Source organism: Miscanthus floridulus, chromosome 14 (assembly GCF_019320115.1).
Source record: "Miscanthus floridulus cultivar M001 chromosome 14, ASM1932011v1, whole genome shotgun sequence".
Lineage (NCBI taxonomy): Eukaryota > Viridiplantae > Streptophyta > Magnoliopsida > Poales > Poaceae > Miscanthus > Miscanthus floridulus.
The window spans coordinates 68,054,563-68,077,130 of NC_089593.1; the positions used below are offsets into that span (position 1 = coordinate 68,054,563).

Sequence of the window (22,568 nt, forward strand, 5' to 3'; positions counted from 1 at the left end):
GCTCGGTCATCGCCAGCGACACCGGGGACTCCTCGCTCCTCAGTGCTCGGACTTCGCCAGCGACGCCGAGGACCCCTTGCTCCTCGGTGTTCGGTCATCGCCAGCGACGCCGGGGACTCCACGCTCCTCGGTGCTCGAACATCACCAGCAACATCGGGGACTCCTCGCCCCTCGGTGCTCGGTCATCGCAGTGACGCCAGGGACTCCACACTCCTTGGTGCTCGGTAATCGCTAGCGACGCCGGGGACTCCTCGCTCCTCGGTGCTCGGTCATCGCCAGCGACGTCGGGGACTCCTCGCTCCTCGGTGCTCGAACATCGCCAGCGACGCCAGGGACTCCCTTGCTGCTCGAATCTTGCTACATCTCGTCGATGTGCTATCAAGCTGCTCCATGCTGTTCGGATCAGGGTGCTGATCTTGGGCAGCACATCTAGGGTCTTGATATGCGCATGTCAGACGACATTGGCAAGCTTTCAGACTTCTTTGACCCTGCTACAAGATTCATTCTTCATCTTCCAGCAGGCTTGGGGACTAAGTGGGCACACTTCACCTTGCCGTGAATGTGCTTGTTCTCATCTCGAGGCTACGCCCAAGGACTGGCTGCCTGCTCGGCTGGTCTTCTACTTTATGACCCTGGCACCACATGACTGCATCACCTACTGTTAGACTCGGGGACTAACTGTGGGGGTATGGCCCCCAAGACATGGGCCGCACCATTGGAGGTGACCCAGCCCACAAGATCAAGGCGTGCACAGCGCTGCTCGGCGTACACCACAAGACATTGTATAGTACCAAATAGGATACTTTACTTGTAACCCTACCCCTCCAGAGTATATAAGGAGAGGCAAGGGTCCTCTACTCAACATCATGTATTCAATACAATACACCAAAGACATAGGACGTAGGGTATTACGTCGATCAGATGGCCCAAACCTGTCTAAATCGCTGTCTCTGCGCCTTGTGTCACCATCCGGTTCCTGATTACGCGCATCCCCACCAACAAATCTACCATCGTGGGATACCCCTCGGTGGACTGCCGAGCATCTTTTGTTGACATGCATTGTCCCCCTTTCCAAGGACAACCTCTAGTTTGTTGAGTTCTCAAAGTATCGCAGGCCTGTCTCGATATTTTGGAGCTAAGCATTTCTCAATAGTACCATTGAAATCTTTTCTGTTCCTACGGTAAGGGTGATCCTTAGGTAGGAACCTACGATGTCCCATATAAACTATCTTTGAGTTATTTGGTAGATTTACTACATCGGTGTCATCCAAGCACTCGACACATCCAATATAACCTTTTGTCTTCTCTCCGGACAATGAACCTCGACCTGGCAGGTCAGTGATTATAGCGATAAGTACTCCCTTGATCATGACATGTTCCTTTTTGTACTCGTCCCAAACATCTGGCACACCCTTTTCAAACATCTCCACTAGTTCATCGATCACTGGTTCCAGAAACACATCGATGTCATTCTCAGGTTGTCTTGGCCCTTGGATTAGTAGTGGCATCTGGATGTATGACTGCTTCATATAGACCCAAGGTGGAAGGTTGTATATACAGAGTATCACTAGCCAGGTGCTATGATTGCTTCTAACCTGGTCGAAAGGATTCATCCCATCTATGCTCAAAGCAAACCAAAGGTGCCTTACCTCTCCACCGATGTCCTTATAGAACATAGTATTGATAGTCCTCCAGTCATGCCCATCGGTGGGGTGCCTCATCATTGTATCTTTCTTATGCTCTTCGCCATGCCAGCGCAACAGCTTGGCTAACTTTGCACATGCAAACAGCCTATGTACCCGGGGAGCTATAGAGAAATACCAAACGACCTTTACGGGACCTCCTCTGGTCTTGGTACCCTCATCTGACGGCCCTTCCTTGTACCATGGAGCTTCACACTTGGGGCACTTGTCCAAGTCTTTGTATTTTTCTCCATGGTACAATATGCAATCATTGGAACACGTGTGGATTTTTTCAACCTCGAGGCCGATGGGGCAGATCATTTGCTTGGCCAAGTATGTCTTTTCTGGCAACTCATTTTTTTCTAGGAGCATTTTTCTTATTATACCTAACAACTGATCGAAGCCTTTATCGCTCAATCCGTTTGTCGATTTGAACTCTAATAGCATGATGTCGGCTTCCAGTTTGCTCATTGGACAATTCCTATACAATGGTGTTTGCCATCTTGTCTCATTTTCTCTAGCTTTCTTAGATGTCTTTCACAAAGACATCCGGTCTCTACATTACGTAGCTGCTGAGAAATGTCATCGTTATCCTCGGTGTCGTCAGTTAGCGTGTTCCTAAACACATTATTAACTGTGGCCATAGGTTCCGTATTGACACCGGGTTCCTCGTCAGCATCATAGATGGCTACGTCAGGCATGTCCACATCATCATCATTTTCCTGCAGACCATTCACACCAACCTCACCATGCATAGTCCTTATCGTATAGTTTGGCATGAACCCCCTGGTAATCAAGTGCGATCGTATAGACTCAATTTGATGAAAGTTCCTATGATTCTTGTAATCTTTGCATGGGTAGAAGACAGGGTTCCCATTCCCAGCATGGGCTTTGGCATTAGTGATAAACTAGCTGACGCCATGCATGTACCGCTTGTCCGTTCAGGACAGATGCATCCACTCTCGATCCATCTCAGCACAAAAAAATACTAAGACAATAATTACAAAGTATTAATAAGAAATCGAGCTTCATAAACAACAATTGTAGCTCGAAAGTACCATTTTTGAAAAACATTATTGTACACTAATCATTGAAAAATTAAAATTGGTAGCCCCAGCCCTGTAAATTGAAAATCGTAGTAAAAAACAATTATTGCGCAATAATGAAGAACATCTATTCTACTCTACTTCTAAGAACTAATTATAGCATCACATACTAACAATGATGATCTTGACCACCATGGAATAATTAGCTAGGAATTTAAATGTGTTCATAGACATCAACCTTTTGGATGATGGATTCACCATAATTTGAGCCTTGCACAAATGTCCAATTGGAAAAGTGCTCTCTAGAATGGAGAAAGAACTAGAATGAGAATCAAGCAATGTAGCCATCAAAACGAAGCTAATTAAAGCAACAAAATCACAGGAGTGGATGTTTGTTACTAACCTTAAAGCAAAAAGATCAAGCCATTCTTCAAAATCCAAGCATTAGCTTCATGGTGAAGAGCAGCCGCAACAATGGAGGGAAGGGTCCAAACGCGCGCCTCTGTTCTCGAGATGGAAGAGAGGAGGAAGGAGAGGACGGTTGTAGCATTTTTGTGTTGTAGGTTTATCACCGTCGATTCTTGGCTAGAATCGATAGTGATAGAGCTCAATCACTGTCGGCTCTTGGCTTAAACCGGTAGTGATGAGTAGCCACCAAAACACTGCCGGTTCAAGCCACAAACTGGCAGTGATGTGGTCCTTCACTGCCGGTTTTAGCCCAGCCCTAATCATTTTTTCATTTTCAAGCTCATAACCGGTAGTGAAGGTACATCACTATCGGTTCTCACAAATCCGGCAGTGATGATGCCGGCAGTGATGTGCAAATCTGGCGTAGTGAACCAAAACACCAAACATGTTGTTAAAAAAACAAACAATGGTATCGTCTCACAATTAAGTCGTTAATGGATGACGAACTGATCATAGATCAGTTGGTTGGGTTTCTTATGATAAATATCTGTCTACCCGAGTTCAAGTTCAAGTTCTTGACATGGCACGGGTGCTCATATTTTTCTAAATTTAGTACAAGAGTTAACGGCGCTATGGTAGGCGACATCCTCGTCGATAGTGAGGCGTCTGTGGTGACTTCGTGAATTCCAAGACCTACCGGGCTCAGTTCTTCGGAGATGCTCATAGGGGTAGGGTTTGCCTATGTGTGATCATAGTGATGAGTGTGCGTGTATTGTGAGCATCTACGTTGTACTATGTAATTTAAAAAAAAATTGTTAATGGATGACAGGCAAAAATATGGTCGAAACAAACAGCAACAAACGCTGACACGATGATTCCTGTCAGCCTCCGTTCTCCACACGACGGCGCGTGTCTCCCCAGCGACGCCGGAGCGACGCCGCTCGGCTGCTTGGTTGGCCGTGGCCACCCCTAGCCCCCTGCGCCGCCGTGCTCTCCGCAGCTCCGCATCCAGCCTCCGCAGTCCGCACCGCACAGCGCATGCGCCGACCCCCACCCCGAGCCCCTAACACGGTGACGCCCGGGTGCCTGACGGAGGGAGGAATCGTCGGCGGCACATCTGTGAGAACTAAGAATCCTCTTCCCCTCCATTCTCTTCTTCCTTTCAAGTACCCCAAATCTCTAATCCTATATAATTTGATATTTTGATGTAGCTGATAGATGTAGCCACACAGGTAGTAGAATTGTAGAAATAAGCTGGGAAATAAGATGAACGATATAGTCTTTTGGATGATTGCCTTGTCATGTTCATTGAAAAGTAGTGATGTAATTATATATGGTCTTTAAGATTCTATATCATGCATATTTCAAATTATTAGTATGTCGTTTGTATATGTAAATTTCGGTCCAGCGTATCCTATGCAAAAATCCTAGATCAGCCACTGAATATGGGCGTGTTAATTTCACAGTTGGGTTTCTGAACCCACTTCGCGAGACACATCCGATCAGATTGACTATTTTATGAGTTCACAAGACACCCAGCATGAAGTTTTTAGAATACACCCCCTTCGACAGGTAAACGTGGTGTTTTCTGTTGCCGTGGTGTGCTTTTGTTTGCAATCAATTAGTTTTCCCCACATTACCGATTTTTGTGGTTTTGTTTATGTTTCCGGTATAAATTTGTTCCTCAAGCAGTCTCATGTATGAAAATGGGAACATTGCTCCATTGAATCTTTTGTTGAGCATGAGCTACATGGTTTCCATAAACTGGTATATTAATTTGTAGGCAAACACACTGCGGCAGACCGTAGGTTTTCAATAAGCCTAGAACATGAGGTACATATGCTTTTCCTGGTCCCATGAATTATAGTATTTATCACTGAGATAATTTTTCTTCCAACAAAGCTATGAATCATATGTAGTCTACAGTGATTTTTCTAAATTTGTCCTCTCTGTTTGGAATCATGGTAAAGCAAAACAAAGTGTTTTGATTGGTTAGATACTTTCAGGTAGTTAACCCCTGCTTGGTTCACCCATTTTGTGCTTGTTTGCTTCCACTCAATTTTTCTTCTAATATGCTTCCCTTATTCATCGTTCATATTGCAGCAGGGGGGCTCTCGTGCATTCAGAGATGCTTACCAGCCATTAGTTTTGTAGCTATCATCTTGCATACATGAAGAATCATGAAATGATTCATGTACAACCTGATTACTTAATGCCACCCTTCTTCAAGCTGCAGTCCTATGCTTTTTTCCACCTGTCATGTTAGGCTTTATCTTCTACTCTTCTTGTGGCCTTGTAGGCTGTTTGGGTCTTCAACATTGTTTTGAATAAGTTAACAGAAGCATGTGATTTAGTTGTTTGATTGATTGATCAAAAGCAAAAGTTGTTTCTCCTTAATTTAAAATTTACTGAATGTCACAAATGGGATATCACTGTTATTGTTGTAGTTTGTGTTGTGCAATCTATTCCCAAGGATCTTTAGAGCATTTTTTTTCTTCAGGGAAACAACATTCTTTTCCAAGCAAAACTTAATGTTTTTTTCTCATTTAAAATCCCATGTTCATGTGTGTGCATGCTTCTCAAATGTTGCTGTTTCTATTCCAGTCTTGAATTGGTGCATGCTATTGTAATTACGCCAATCTAACTTCTCTGTTGTGCTTTCAGATTCTTGATTATCTTGGCAAGTCCTCTGATAGTGATCCTTCTTCACCAGTGGAGCACTTATCCTCCAGATCAAGGTAAGGATATGTAGAGTATATTTATTAGAGAAAATTGCAAACATTCCACTGGTCAAACCCCCAGTTTTTCATTTACCACTAGGTCTCATTGACAGGTGGGCCCTGGTCCCACCTTTTGGCCCCGTTCGGCTTGCTGAATCTTGGCTGAAACTGAATGAAAACACTGTTCCGGCTGAATTGTTGTGAGAGAAAAACACTGTTCCGACTGAAAAAAACAAGCCGAACAAGCCGAATATGAGGTAAGACGAACGGGGCCTTTGTTGTTCAAGGCACAAACCTTCGAACACTTGGTCGTCGCACGAGCGAAACATGGAAACAGATGAAAAGGAAAGACACGAGTGAAACAAGATGGGTAATTTTATTGACCTTGCTCCTCCCGTCTTACATTCCCCCGACGGGGGCTATTTATACATGCCCGTAGGCTTTTCGTGGGACAAAAATGCCCTTGAAACTACTACACATTCGGGGAATATTTCTCGCCATTGTGGGCTTGCTCGCCATTCGTAGTCCCCACCTCCCCCGGGTAGCGCCGGCCAGAGGGGAGCCGACCAGCCTTGCCTCATGTCGCTTCGGCGACTGACCGAGTGGGCCCCTGGTAGACAGAAACTATCGGCTACGCTAAGGCAGCTGACCCCTCCATTGGCAAAACCTGCAAACCCGACTAAACGAACCATAAACTGCTATTCGCTAGAGCGAATAGCTCAAGTCGGCTCCACGCCCTGGCCGCGCAGACTTAAACAGGGTCGCTCTTTTCGCCAACACAAAAAGAGTTGAGCCGGGCACGGGGTTCGGGCTAGCCTTACTGCTGGATCCGCCATTCCGCCTTGACGAAAGGGGAGTCAGGGCGGTGATTGCCATGGAGCAGGGCGGCTGGCGTTGCCCTCACTTCGCTTTGATGAGATGAGAATTCCGCGACACCGACTCTCCTTCTCCCGCGGTATCGCACTCGTGTTTCGCTAGCGTGAAATGTTAGGTGCACTGATGGGCCAAGATCATCCGCGCCCTTGGCATCCGCCATTTCATCGGTGTGAGATCTCATTCTGCGTTAGTGGGGTGCAAGCGGGGGGGCACGAGCCCTTTGGGGTGCCCAGGAGTGGGGCCTGCCCCCAACATTAGCCCGTCGGCATCGCGCGATGAGGCTGTCAATCTCTGCGCGGGTGCCTTACGCACTCACGGGAGCTATGAACCAAGGAGTTCGCATGTCGTCCTTGGCGAAGGGTGGAGATCCTCAACGATGGTTGTGCTTCATGTGGTTACCTTTTTTCGGTGTCCATTTTCTGGTTTTTTTTCAAACGGTTGCTGCCGTTTCTTGGAATTCAAACCGTTGTGGCAGTTAGTGAAGCGTCATGTCGGTTCCTCGGGGCTCGCGCCACGCGCAGCGGGTGACTATATAATCCCCACCCATACTAGGAGAGCCGTGTGCTCTCATCTTTCCTCCTGCCTCCACTCAAGAAAGAAGTTTTTCACCTCTCGGCTTTTCGCTTGAGCTGGTCGGCATCTCGCTCATCCTCGCCAGGATTCCAATCTTCGCTGAGTCCCCCACAGGCTGGTTTTTGCTTTCTTCTATTCACTTTTTATTACCTTATTGCCCACTTATATTATTTTAGCGTTTTAGCACTTTTTGCTTCTTTACTATTTTTGGTTTTTTGGGTTTTCGTATGTAACTCGCTTGGATAGATGTCAAGTGAGTCGTTGTCCAGCGGCAATTCACCCAACGGGAGCTCATCTAACGGCTCTATCTCGGGATCTCGTACCTAGTCGCGAAGCGCGTCTGAGCGAGCGATGACGTAGTCACTGACTTCTCATGACGATAACTTGGTGCTGGAACGCCCTGCTGGCAACGATCTAGGCCCCTCGCGTGATGATGCTGGCGAGGAAACTGATATTGATGTGGAGATTGTGGAGGAAGGTGAGGAAGGCGAAACCATGGGACTGGTACCAGCCGCCGTTAGGGGCCAACCGGATTTGACTCCGATTACCTATCGGATAGGCCGTTCGCGCGTCACGGAAGCCGATCTTGATAAGTATGTTGAGCAAGGGCTTCTAAAGGCTTCGCTTCGCGGCCTATGCCGCGCTCTAGGCCAATAAGAGGTTCCCCGCCTGGAGCCTTATGAGGCAGTTGTTTTCCATGATTTCTTTAAAGCTGGGCTGTGATTTCCCTGTGAGGACTTTGTTGGCGAGGTTATGCAGCGCTTCAACCTTCAAATCCATCAGTTGACTCCTAATGCCTTTATGCAGCTGGGCGTATTCACCATGGCGCTCAAGATGTTTAGGTGTGCCTTGAGCGTAGATACTTTCACTCGCTACTACGAGACCCATCTGCATAAGAAAGTGGTCAAGGATGAGCGAACCAAGATCAAGATGGTGTCCCACTATGGGTCCAATAATTTTGTTCCAAAGAAGACAAAAGGCACCGTTCAGATAGTGCCAGCTTATCGAAATAGATGGCCACGGTGGACCGACTACTAGTTCTATCACCACGTGTGCTCCGACGAGGATGTGACCGAAGCATTGACGAATGACCTGCCGAAAGCACACATACTGGTCTCGGAGATGACACCAATGATGGGTTTTTGCCTGGCCGAGATTCTGGCTGACGGATCACATGATACTAAGGCCGCAGATGCCTTGGCTTTGACATCTCACTGGCAAATTAGTCGAAATTTGGTGGAGGAATGGATTGCCTGCGACAACCCTCCGCTGAGCAGCGAAACTCGGTTTTCTGATATCGAGCAAAAGGACGGATACATTTTTCTGCATCTCGGTGTTGCACCCAGTGATGCTTTTCCGACCAACTTCAGCTTTGTGAATTTGATAGAGCACAAGACCGAAGAAATTATTGGTTTCTATGGTGATAGGGAGCTCAAGGGCCGGTGCCAATCATTGGCTAGGAAGAGGTGACTAAACCTTGTTTTCGATGCCATGGGCCTTAGCTACGCTGATTGGTCGAGCCCCTTGACCAGCCTTCCGGCTGATGACACTGCCCTCCATGGTCGTAGGGCCCGAGGGCAAAGAGGCAGGGTGGAAGGTGACAATTGAACGAGGGACAAACACCACTACAATGGAATCAAGCAAGAGAAAGCTTAGCGGCCGGAGTTGTGGTCTCGTGGAGCCTGCTGATGTCCAGATTGGAAGGGAGATTGCTCGAAAGGTGGGGAGTAGCAAAAAGGCCGTGATCGGATAGACTCACCAATTTGGGCAAGTCTAGACCGAAATGGTAGCGCTATATTTTCCCTTATGAATTTTCCTACCATTGTTTTTGGCTGGGCTTTTCACTTCTTGGTATACTTATGCTTTACCCACTCACTAACGCGATGTTGTTACTAGTGTTACAGGCTACCTCGAGCTTTGATGGAATGAGCATCAAAGCAAATGTTGCTGATGTCTACGATGCCTTCGGCCTTGTGGATACCATGTCCGTTGGCGACATTCTTTAGAGAAAGTCTAAGAAGACTTCCTGCAAGTCCAGTGACCCCCCGAATGAAATTGGCGTGAAAAAGGCAAGACTGGCTTCTGCCAAAGAGGCGGCTTCTACTGCCCGACCCTTACCCCTCTGGCATCTCCTGATGTTTCGGGCCCTCCACTATAGGTTAAGTCTAGATTTTATGCGGAGTATATTCGCTTATGCGATAATTTGGTCCGCCGGCAACTATTCGGTCATGTGGAGCTGCGACTGAGTTCCCAGCCTGAGGACTATGGGGATATGCGAGTTTATTTGGGGCCGAGCTCTTCTAGCGAAATGAATTCTGTGAAGGAGGTGACTTATAGGATTGCTCGTTCTTTATGGGCTGCATCGACCTCCCGGGTGGTCGCCAACGTGGACCATCGCACGGTTGGTTTCCTGCTGAACTAGAGTGCAGTTAGTTTCATCGATGCGTGCGCTGGCTCGTTCATGGCTCCTGAGATGGAGAGGGACCTTTTGAAGGTACCTAATTCATCTCTTATAGAGGCGATAAACTTTCATGCAGCTAGCGTAAGTGGAAGGCTATTTACTGGTATTTGTTTTGTTGTTCTCTTTGCACCTGGCGGTAGCTTCATGTGGCGTGTTTGACTTTTCATAGGTTATGCTCCTGGCAAGGGGGCTTCAACATCAAGGGCAAGCTTTTTGCCAAGGCCTAGAAAGAGATCTAGCGCCTAAGGACGCAAGGATCCAGGCCCTCAAACAGGAGCTCGAAACGGCTAAAAAGTTGGCCGAAGAGAATGATGCCGCCCGCAAGACTACCGAGGAACAGAAGGAGAAGATGCACAATGACTTCAAGGGCTACTAGAAGCGGAAGCACGATGAGTGTAACTAGATTGTCGCCGGCACCCTATGAGTGACGAATGTATACAACGAGCTCATTGAGAGCATGGGCGAGGAGACGGAGGCACCCAGCGATGCGCCTATTGTCGACTTTATGGAGTGGCTAGCGAATGAACTGGCTATTGTGAACGACTACATGATTGTCGGGCGGGAGTATGCCTCCTTTGTTTCGCTCCGCGCCTTTGCTCAGGCTCTGGAAGAGTGCGGGTGCGACCACCTTGAAAATTTTGAGATCAAGGACCCGCAGTAGTACTAGAATGCCCCTACCTGTGCTCATGAGGTGGGGAGGAGGTTCTTTGAAGGGTTTTGGCATCCTAGAGGCAGGGATCTCGCTCTCCTTAGGGCTGCCATTAGCCATGGCAAGGTGACTCTTTTTCAAAAGTTGTTCCTCTTCACCTTGTTGGTCTTTCTGCTATTTCCTTGCAAAAAATGTTCTTATGTTTTTTAAATGTGTTCTGCAGTCCGTCGAGGAGTGCGCAGCTATCAAAGAATAGGTGAAAAAGTACATTGCTGAGCAGAATGACCGCGAGGGCATGGCCGGTAGCGATTCGAGCGATGCAGATGCGCCGTCAACTTCTGCTACCGAGATCTTGGCCGAACAGGGCACTGGCGCTCCTGGCGAAGATTCTACTCAAGATGGGGTAGACAATTAGGATTTGATGTTTGTGGTTTTTTGGAAGGCTATGTTTGTTTGGATGTCTGATGTAAGACTTAGTTTAAACTCTTGTGGTTTTAGCGTGCAGGTTCCTGACACGGAGCCTACACAACCTATGTATATCTATCCGTTAATGATGAGCTGCAATGGCTTTCATGTTGGAGGTGCTTCCTGGTCTTGCCAGCGCGAGAAATTTCCTGGATATAGTATGATAGGCTTTTTGAGGTTGCATTTCTGGTGCTTTCTTAGGAAAGAGGGAATTCTTAATAGGTTCTTCTACGTAGAGTTTGATCTGACTGTCTTGGAAAAGCGAAAGGTTCATCGCGAATGATCCAAGCGGGACCACGGGGAGCCCTCAACGTCTGGCTTAAAGGATCGTAAGGAGGAGCCAGCCGAATAGATGACATTGGATTTGGAGAACCGCAGATATAGCTTTTATCTTCGCCCTGCAGGGGGTGGAGTGTAGTTTAGCGCGAAAGCGGTGTATAATGCCTGCAGTTCCGCTTATCTAGGCGTTGTGTAAAACTGCTTGTACGTGCAATGTATTTGCTTTATTCCGCACGTACCTTTTGTTGATTGATTGTTTTGGGAAACATGCATTGTCCCTTGTTCTTGTTTTTACTGCTCCATTCCTCAAATCCTTTCGAGACACCATCCCCCCAACTTTTTAGGTCGAGAGGATAGCGAAGGCACGAATGCTTGAGGTGGCTTCTCTGCTAGCCCCTTGGCATATCACTTAGGCGAGAAGACGTCGTTCCCCCAACCTTTTAGGGTGAGGGGATACGCGAAGACATGATCGCTTGAGGCGGCTCCTTTGCTAGCCCTCGGCATATCGCTTAGGCAAAAAGATGCCGTCCCCTCAACCTTTTAGGGCGAGGGGATACGCGAAGACATGAACGCTCGAGGCGGCTCCTCTGCTAGCCCCTCGGCATATCGCTTAGGTGAAAAGACACCGTTCCCCCAAATTTTTAGGGCGAGGGGATACGCAAAAACATGAATGCTCGAGGAGGCTCCTCTGCTAGCCCCTCGGCATATCACTTAGGCGAAAAGACGCCGTCCCCCCAAACCTTTTCGGGCGAGGGAAAGGATGGTACACTTGTCACTTTGATGTATTTGATTCCTCTTTTTTATTTTAGTTGTTTTACACTTATTTCGGCGCTAGGTGTATTGGCTGATATGCACAATCGGTATCTTTCCTTCTGCTTTTTGGCTCGCAACATCTAGTTCATTTGGTTAATTCGCCAGAGTGAATCAGCACTATTGTAAGGTGAATTAGCTAAATTGATGTGTGGCGCTGTGGTGTCATGCTTCCCCGCACAGAGCTGCTGCAAGAATCCAGTCTTGTGGAGGTACATGGCTTCGTGGTGTGGTTTTGTCGGGTGGGGGATGTTACGTTTTTTCTTGCAACATCCCTCCATGCTTTCTTGTCGCAGTGATGCGGCCACATCCTACTACCTCATCTTTCAGCTCCATGCCGGGCGAGTACCGGGCACATGCTCCTTTTGGACAGTATGCGCCCTGATCTTTACGTGTTTTCATGCAACATCTAGATTTCACCACTGGCTGCCCTATGCTTTGTATAGCCTTTTGTCCCATACCCGGGACTTCGCTCTTTCGGCGAATGCCGAGGCCCCTAACACTCTCAATCCCACTCATTGTACCTGTGCGCGAGGACCCCCCCACACGCTATCACAGCCGGTCTGAGCGGTGTGGGTGGCTATCCTAATGCTTTTGCCCTAGATTGAGACTTGATTTGGTGTCTAGGGGAACCTCGGGCGTCTTATTTATAGGTTTTTAAGGGCTCGAGGTTGTTAATTTTAGTTGTTGCGGTTGGCGGCAGCATTTACAGCTAATTGTTTTGTGTCTTTCTTAACTCCTGTTGTCCTTTGTAGTACATGTAGGTACGCGTGCCTGTACTTCCTAGTAGTGCTTTTGTTCTTTAGAACGGTGCGAATAGGCCTTTGTACCTTCCGGTTTGTAACCATTGTTCCCACTCCTTTTTGGTGGTACTAAGTTTTACGGCTCTTGAAGCCTTTTGTGTTCGTTGCCACTCCTTTTTGGTGGTGCGAACTGTTTTTTAGCTTGTCTAGCATTTTCCGTTCGTCGACACTCTTTCTTGGTGTGGCACAACGTTCGTGGCTTATTGGCCTTTCTCTTTCGCTCTCACTCCTTTTTGGTGATGCGAACAGTTTGTGCCTTCCTTAGGCTGGTTTCTTGGTTGCTGAGTTTGAATCGTGACATTTCGCACGATAGCAAAACGGAGCAACCTGACTTGTTGCTATCGCTATCGATATCCAGAACCTGCCGAAGTCGGGTTTTGTTTCAACGTCCAGTTTTCTAGACCTTGTGTGGGGAAAAGTTCGAATTGAATTAACGGGGTACAGAGGATCGCCTCATTAAAAAACCTCACACCTTTTCACAAAGGCTTCCCCTGTGAGGAAAAAGAGTGCGGATCCTTTTATGATGTTTACAAAAATGGCAAAAAGAAAAATTACAACCCTCTTTTGGGCAAGAATGTCATGGGTAGAAACGACACAAGTTGTCCGCGTTCCACGTGTGGCTTGTTTCGACCCCTTCTTCATTGAGCGGCCTGTAAACTCCTGGCTTGACCATATTCGCCAACACGAATGGTCCGTACCACTGGGACTGGAGCTTGCCCTGTTTGTCAGGATGACGAATAAGCACCATGTCGCCTGGATTGATGTTCTTTCGTAAAACTTTCTTGTCTCTCCAGGTCTTCATTTCTTCATGATATTTGTCGAGGTTTGATGCGGCATGCAACCTGGCGTTTTCTGCTGTTTTGAGTTCCACATATCGCTGTATTGGATTGGTTGCTGCAATTTCGGTGCGGAAGGAGCTTAGCTTGAGCTCTTCTGGTGTTATTGCTTCTTCACTGTATAGGAGGCGAAAGGGGTGAACCTAGTTGTCCGATTACGTGAGATGTTATGACCCCAGACGGAAGTGATCAATTACTGTGACCATTTCCCTTTCGGTGAATCAAACAGTGCTTTGGATATAGCGTTGAAAATTAGGCCATTGGCCCTTTCGACTGCTCTGTTGCTTCCTGGGTGATTAACAGAGGCGAATGCTAGCTTGATTCCTAACTCGCTGCAAAAATTTCTGAATTCCGTGCAGTCGAAATGCTTTCCATTGTCAACTGTTATGTAGGACGGTACTCTGAAACGGCATATCATCCTTTGCCACACGAAACTTGTTAAGGTGCCCGACGTGATCTTTTTTTTTTTAAGAAAGGCTGTGGAGCTTGCTCCCCAGCAATATATTAAAAAACCAACATAGAAAGGTACAACGGTGTTAGCTAGCTGCTAACAAGAAGAACATAGCTAAAGAAAAAGCTTACCTAAAAGAACTACTAAAATAACAGAAGGCCACAGCCAACTAGAAAGAAAGATTACAACATGTTGATCCAATTCATCACTAAGTCACGATGAGTGTGGGGTAGCCTAAAGAGATGAAGTTTCACTTCATTCTTGAACAACTGCTTCCAATTCTCCAGCGAGGGGTCTTTTTGATTGAAAATGAAGTCATTCTGCTCCTTCCAGATGCACCAAGCACTAATCATGAATAAATCCGTGAAGTAGGGACCAACAAAACTGTCATGTTGGTGTATTAGCATTTGACAGACACTCTGTTGCAGGTCCCACTGTATGCCAACAACAAACCGTCTACTGACACTTGATGTGCATTCAAAAAATAGATGCTGTGAGGTCTCATCTACCTGCTCTTGACATAGCACACATTGATACCCTTCTTCAAGATGCTTGTGCCTTCTTCGTAGCAAGTCTCTTGTATTAAGTCTATCTGTCAATAGTAACCAAGCAAAAAACTTGATTTTCGGTATGCACTTTGCTTTCCAAATCGCCCGACGTGATCTTCGCCAGTGTCTTGGCCTCGATCCATTGTGTGAAATATTCTAGGGCTACTGCAGTGAAGCGTAAATTCCCAGGCGCTGTTGGTAGTGGCCCTACTATGTCGACCCCCCATCTTTGCAATGGCCATGTTGGGAAGATTGACTTAGTTGGGTTAGCTGGAGCTTTATGCTTTTTGGCGAACATTTGGCAGCCTTCGCAGCTGCGGACAAGCTCTTTCACGTCTTTTGCTGCTATTGGCCAATAGAACCCTTGTGTCATCGCTCTATGGGCGATTTCATGCGGTCCCCTATAAGCCCCGCACTTTCCAGCGTGCATTTCGCTCATTAGGTGGATTCCTTGCTCTCTGCTTATACATTTCAACATTGGTGCTACAATTATGTTTTTGTATAACTCTCCTGCTATGAGGCTCATAGGCTCCATTGAGGTAGGCGAATATGGCTGATCTCTAGTCCTTGCTTGCGATAGTATGCACGCTGCAGGGCCGTTCCTCTTCTTCTCGTATGGCTTTGACTGACAGCTCTTGATAGAAAACGTCTGCTGTTATTGGTGCTTTTTGCGTGCCTGCTTTCGCTAGCTTATCTGCCTCGTTGTTCTTGCTTCTCGGAATGTGGTGAAAAGTGAATCTGGCGAAGTGTTTCTCCATTCTTCTTACTGCCGCCAAGTATTTGATGAACTCAAGGTCTTTCGGGGTGAACTCTTTCTCGACGTGTATGACTATTACTTGGGAATCTGATCTGACTATAGATCTTCTGACACCGAGCGCTTTGAGCTTTCGCAAACCTAGGAGCATTGCCTCATATTCGGCTATATTGTTTGTTGTGGTGAATTCTAGCCTTGCTGCGTAGCGAAGCTTTGGACCTTTTGGTGGCGTTAATATTGCTGATATACCTGCATCAGCCACCCCTAGGCTCCATCACAATGCACGGTCCAAGTTGGATCTTCGAATTGTATTGTGGTGTCGAAAGCTGCTGGGGTCCAATCCGTGATGAAGTATGCAAGTGCTTGCGACTTGATTGCTGATTTGTGTTCGTAATCAACCACAAACTCATTCAATTTTGTGGCCCATTTTCTGATTCTTCGAATGGCTTCGCTATTGCGAAACAACGCTTCCAGCGGCTGTGCTAAAAGCACATTGATGCGATGAGCATGGAAATAATGCTTCAGCTTCCTCGATGCCATAACCATTGTGTATGCTATTTTCTCTAATTCGGAATAGTTGAGCTTTGCTCCTAACAGAGCATCTGATGCAAAGTATACTGGGAACTGCTTCATCTTGTTTTCGTGCTCCTTCTCTTCAACCAATACTACGCTAACAGTTGTTGGCGATGCTGCTAGATATAGCAGCAACGTTGCAGACGGCGACGGCTTAGACAATGCCGTTAGTTTGGTCAAGTAGGTTTTAAGCTCATCAAAAGCTTGCTGCTGCTCGGGCCCCCATTTGAAATGATTTGAACTTCAAAGGGTTTTGAAGAAGGGTAAGCCCTTTTTGGCTGATCTTGAGATGAACCTATTTAGTGCTGCTAGCTTTCCAATTAGCTTTTGCACCTGCTTTCTATTTGTAGGTGGCTCCATGTTTACTATCGCTGCTATTTTTTTGAGATTTGCCTCGATGCCTCTCGCTCATACTAAACAATCGAGCAGTTTGCCTTTCTTTGTGCCGAATATGCATTTATCTAGGTTCAACTTGAGGCTGCTCTTTCTTAGGTTCTTGAATGTTTCTTGGAGGTCCGAAACATGGGTCTCCTTCTTATCTCTTTTGACAATGATGTGATCAATGTATGCTACCAGGTTTTTGCCTTTCTATTTGTCGAAGACTCCATCAGTCATTCTAGAAATAGTGGGACCTGCGTTTCGTAGCCCCTCGGGTATCCACCGGTAATAGTAAGTTCCTCCTGGAGTGATGAAACTTGTTTTTTGTTCGTCATCCGGGTTCAGCCAGATTTGGTGATACTCTGAGAAGCAATCTAACAGAATCATTACCTCGCACCCAGCAGCGATGTCGACTAACTTGTCAATTCTTGGGAGCAGATATGGATCTTTCGGGCAACAATTGTTCTGGTCAGTGAAATCTACACACATTCGCCATTTCCCGTTCTTCTTTCTGACCATTACAACATTAGCTAACCGTTTTGGGTACTGTACTAGTCTGATGACTCCGACATCGAGTAGCCTTTGCACTTCGGGTTTTGTCACTTCTACTCTTTTTTGTGGACATTTTCCTCAGCTTCTGCTTCTGTGGTTTTGCTCCTTTCGCCATGTTCAAGTTGTGTTGCGCGAGGTCATGACTGACGCCCTCTAAGTCATTTGCGGACCAGCGAATACATCCTGGCTCTCAAGAAGAAAAGCTATTAGACTGTCCTTGTCGCCTTTTGCGAGGTCAGAGCCTACATGTACGCACTTTTCGAGTACCAACGTAGACAAGGGTGTTTTTAGAGTGTCTTCGGTGGCCTCTGCCTTTGGCACTACTGCCTCTTTAGTATCTGCTGCTTCGCTACTTCATTGATGAGGCTGTAACCAAGGATCGGTTTGCCCTCTATTTGCCTTGACGCGGCTTGATCTCCATGTACCATAATTATCCCGAAAGGGGATGGCATCTTCATGCATAAGTAGCTTTGCTTTATCACCATTTTGAACTTGTTTAGGACTCCCCTACCGAAGATGGCGGTGTATGGGTAATCCATGTTGACTATGTCGAAAGTTATCATTTTTGTGCGGACCTTCCCGCCTTCTGCGAAAGAGACTAGGATTGCCTTTTTTCCCAAGGCGTCTATCTTCTTCCCACCGAAACCGAACAATGAATTCCTGGCTGGTTCTAGTGTTCGCTTGTCGAGGTTCATCTACTTGAAAGGCTTAATGAAAAGAATGTCGGTGGAGCTCCCATTGTCTATGAGGATGTTGTGTACTATGAACCCAGCTACGTTTGTTGTTGCCACGAAAGTGTCTGTATGTGGAAAATCTCATACTTGGAAGTCATTTTCATCGAAGGTAATTGACATCATGGACCAAGCTGGCCTATTGAGCGGTACCCTTGGCGAGATGGTGTGTACTTTTCTTTCATAGTCCCTTCTGGCTCTCTTGTTTTCATGCTCTTGGTTTGATCCACCAGTGATCGCAAATATGTGGCCTTGGGATGGTAGGATGTTGTTTACTACTTGATGCTCTTGGGCATTTTGTTGCTATGCGGGCTAGGGTTGGCTTGACTGCTGCTACTCTTGCTAGACTAGCGAGGATACATCTATTGAATGCCCTAGATGTTGTGCGAAATGTTGATACACCTGGAGTGCTGGTTGTTGCCAGATGTATGCATGCTGGTTACACCCGTGCAAAAAGCTGGGGTACTAAGGAACATTGCTGCTTGTCGCCATGTATGGGCTGGTGTAACCCTGATTGTTTACCATTTCGTGATTAGTGTTGTGGAACATATGTTTGGATGTTTCGCTGCTTTTCGCGGCCTTGTCTTTCTCTTTTATCTCTCTAGCCATTTTGTTGTATTTGTAGTCTTTTGTGAAATGACCCACGTTTTCGCCACACACGGCGCAATAAGGCGTTCTTTGGTTCCTTCCCCTTCCTCTGCCATCGCGTCCACTACGGGGGCCTCATCCCCCTCGCCTACCCATGGAGCTTGATCAAAGCTTCTATACTGTTGGTTTGGCGGTGGCCCAGGGAAACCTTTCTCTACTGGGTTATGCTCTGGCTGTTCTTGCAAGTTGTTGATTGAGCAAAATGGTCTCATGTTTTGCTGCCCTGGGGTTGATGGTGGCCTGGGTGCCCTGCTTGCCTACCTCCACAAGTTGCGTGTTGCCTTTCGCTTCTTTAGGTCGTCATCCGATCTGGCGTACTACCTTATTATCTTGAACAACTATTTGACAGTTGTGGGGAAGTTTCTGGCGAAGTGCGCTGCACACTGGCCAATGGCCAACCCTTCGACAACTGCTGCTATCATTGTTTCTTCTAGTGCATTCGGCTCTTGCACTTTGATTTGGATGGGTCTCTCTAGATAATCGGACAAGGACTCGTCATCTCGCTGTATACAGTTTAGCACGTCCCTTGTGGTTTTCGTTCCTGGGTGATATCCTAGGAATGTGGATAGGAGTTCCGCCTTGACCTGGCTCCATGAGTGGATGGAAAGGGGCTTCAATGATGTGTACCAGTCATGGGGGATATCTTCGAGTGCCAGAATTAAGGATTTGGCGAGAGTCGAAGCATCTCCTCCTGCAAAGGTGACGGCTGTTTCATAGCCCGTGATGAATTTTTTTGAGTTTGTCTTTCCATTGAATACTGGAATGCGCGGTTTGTAGCTTAGGGGCCATGGGTGCCTTTGGAGCTCTTTTGACAAGGGCAAGGTAGAATCGTACGCTTCTTCATCTTCATCTAGCAGAATGACATCAGGTATTATTTTGTTTCTGCCTCCTCGCCTGGCACTGGCGCCTGTTGCCGCCGCTCCGTGTAGGCCCTAGATCTCGCGTACCAGCCTTTCTCTTTCAATTTCCGCTTGCATGATTTCTTACTGCATTTGCTCTGCCCTGTTTCGAGCTACAGCCTGCCTCAGCAGCTGCTCTTTTCCCGTGCTGTAGCCTGAGGATGTCCTGCTGATACTGGTCTAACTTTTTTAGATCTTTTTCCTATTCGGTGATTTCACCGTCTTCGTCTTCTTCCGGTACTTCATTTCCATCTTGATCGAGCTGGACTTCCTGAGCCACTCATTCGGGCGTCTCCTGTCGACCAAGAGGAGGCACTGTGCTGCCTCCCACCGCAGGGGAGCTGGTGGTGCCGCCGTTGCCGCGTCATCTCGCGCGGCTGTCTCTACAGCTGCGAAAGCTGCCGCCTTGGATGCTTTCGCCCTGTCCGCCGATGGTTTCGGCGCTTTGTTCTTTGGTGGCACGGTAAGCTCAAGCGACAACCACGGTGAGCGCCAATGTTGTTCAAGGCACAAGCCTTCGAACACCTGGTCATCGCACGAGCAAAACTTGGAAAAGAGATCAAAAGGAAAGACACGAGTGAAACAAGATGGGTCATTTTATTGACCTTGCTCCTCCTGTCTTACATTCCCCAAAGGGGGCTATTTATATACGCCTGTAGGCTTTTCATGGGACAAAAATGCCCTTGCAACTACTACACATTTGGGGAATATTCCTCGCCGTTGTGGGCTTGCTTGCCATTCGTAGTCCCTACCAAGGGTAGCGCTGGCCAGCGGGGAGCCGACCAGCCTTGCCTAATGTCGCTTCTGCGACCGACTGAGTGGGCCCTGGGCAGATAGAATTTGTCAGCTATGCTAAGGCGGCCGACCCCTCCATTGGCAAAACCTGCAAAACTAACTAAACGAACCGTTAACTGCTATTTGCCCGAGCGAATAGCTCAAGTTGGCTCCACGCCCTGGCCGCGCAGACTTAAATGGGGTCGCTCTTTTCGCCAAGGCAAAAAGAGTTGAGCCGGGCGCGGGGTTCGGGCGAGCCTTACCACTGGATCCGCCATTCCGCCTTGACGAAAGGGGAGTCAGGGCGGTGATTACCATGGAGCAGGGCGGCTGGCGTTGCCCTCACTTCGCTTTGACGAGATGAGAATTCCGTGACACCGGCTCTCCTTCTCCCGCGATATCGCACTCATCTTTTCGCTAGCGCGAAATGTCAGGTGTGCTGATGTGCAAAGATCATCCGCGCCCATGGCATCCGCCATTTCGTCGGCGCGAGATCTCATTCTACGTTAGTGGGGTGCGAGCTGGGCGGCGGACGAGCCCTTTGGGGTGCCCAGGATTGGGGCCTGTCCCCAACACCTTTCATTGAGGCTTCCAACAAATTGGGGTTTGACCCAGGCACCCACTCACCCAGTCATATGTTTGCAAAAGTTCCCTGTTTGTTATGCACATTTTCTTTTTACATAGCCTAACTTCTATTTTCGTTTTATGTTTGTCCAGCCGGAAAACATTGATATATCTAGTTCTCACTCAAGGCCACATGTATCCAGGTTATGATTTCAGGTAACATCGTCTTTGTAGCAAGTGTGTTCTAATATAATTTGGGAGGAAGGATATCTGAGTAATGTCATAGTCAGCTTTCTGTGGGCGATATGGCAAACCCGCTTTTCACCCTGTTCGCTGGTTGGTGCTGGTGCTGGTTTGGGCTGGCTGGTGCTGGTTTTTTGTGAGAGAAAAACACTGTTGGCTGGTTGAATAAGTCTGGCTGGAACCATCAAGCGAACAGGGTGTTTGTCCTTTCCTACCAGCCTAAGGGGGTGTTGTCAGATGGTATGACAGGCGGATTAATAACCGTTGCTCTTTGAGCTGAGAGTTCAATTCTCTCCATTTCCCTTGGCCTTTGGCATTTGATATATCCAACTTTCTTAAGGTCTCCTCGCTGTCATGTCACACAGTCATGATAGCACGACATTCAGATTAAATTTAACATCCTTTTTGTCAATATTTGTTCACTTATCAGTGCTGTTCGCGCACACTTGTTCTTCCAAGAAGAGGAGTTGGAAAGTTTCAGGCAGATGGTAGACACCTACTTATCTGATGCTTCTAGGGTAATGCTTTATGATTCCTCTTTATCTTTTGGTTTGATTTTTAAACTTTGTTCATATAAATAGATTGGTTTAGCTAGACTGCATATTCTGAAAAAGGGGGAAAACACAATAACTGATTAACTGCGCATATTGTCACTTAGCTAATTTAAAAATTAAAATGGTCCTGAGACTTTGTTTTGCGTTTCTCACTGTTTGACATGCCTACCTGAATTTGGACTTCTGTTCAGCAATATGCAGCCACAAATGAGGGCAGTTCTCTTCTGGACAGTATGACTAAAGCAATTGATGAGGTCATGATTCACTTATAATGTTTGGTTAGGAAGTTGTATAGTCATATCATCCATTTTTCCCACAGGGGTTTTTGGTGGATGATACTGGAACATAAGATGCATTGCACTTTTTTCCTTTATGTGATTTTTTTCCTTTTGAGGATTCTCATAAAGTTTTTGATGAGGCAATGCCAACACAAAGGTATATGCTATATCATATAGTTTTCCCTACCAGGGTTTTTGGAAGATGATATGTGAAGCATATTGACCCTATGGTAATAAGGTGTTTTTAGACTAAGGCTTTGGGTTTATCTCAAACGGTCTAATGACATTGGTGATTGTATATCATGGTGTTTTCTCCTTATTTTTTCCACTGGGTTTAAAGAGTTTTGTCTGTTATACCGATATTATTTTAGTTTTTCTCACATGGTTTCTAAAGATTCATAAAGATGCATAATAGATGAACAATAAAGACTACAAGGAATCAACTAATTGATTAAGGGAGAGTGTTGAGAATTATTATCTAGTGCTCAATTAGGGATTAATTCAAGGGGTGTATTTTCACCCCTCTCTTTCACACTTCTAACTGTCCACGTGGACTCTGTATATATATGTATGCACTGTTCATTAGAATACAAAATAGAATCATTTGCATCACCCGCTTGTCTCTTCGTTCCCCACTTTCTAACAGTTACCTCTCCAATTTTTAGCTAGGTGTTGGTTAACGAACCGTTCACCAGAACTAACCGCGTACGCAACCGAGACCTGTTATGTACAGACAGATAGTACACCTTCGCCAGGTTTCACAGAGGTGGACCTGCCAGTCCAGACGGCCAAACAGCCAAACACCATGTTAAAGCAAATAAAAAAAAACTACTCACCCATATCAGGGAATATCACAACACGATGCTAAATATGCGCAAGTAGATGGGACCAAATTTGACAATTCACTTCACACAATATTCTAAAATATCTTTACTGTATGTTTTAACTAGGCAGAACATAGACTCCAATTCTAGCAAACAACAGAGTAACAAATTACCGTGGCAGTTGAAGCC

General features: G+C 46.7%; 1 pseudogene; it reads left to right on the forward strand.

Moving 5' to 3' along the window:
- Positions 1 to 4,676: 4,676 nt before the first annotated feature.
- On the forward strand, positions 4,677 to 21,549 carry LOC136503644 (uncharacterized; annotated as a pseudogene).
- Positions 21,550 to 22,568: the final 1,019 nt, after the last annotated feature.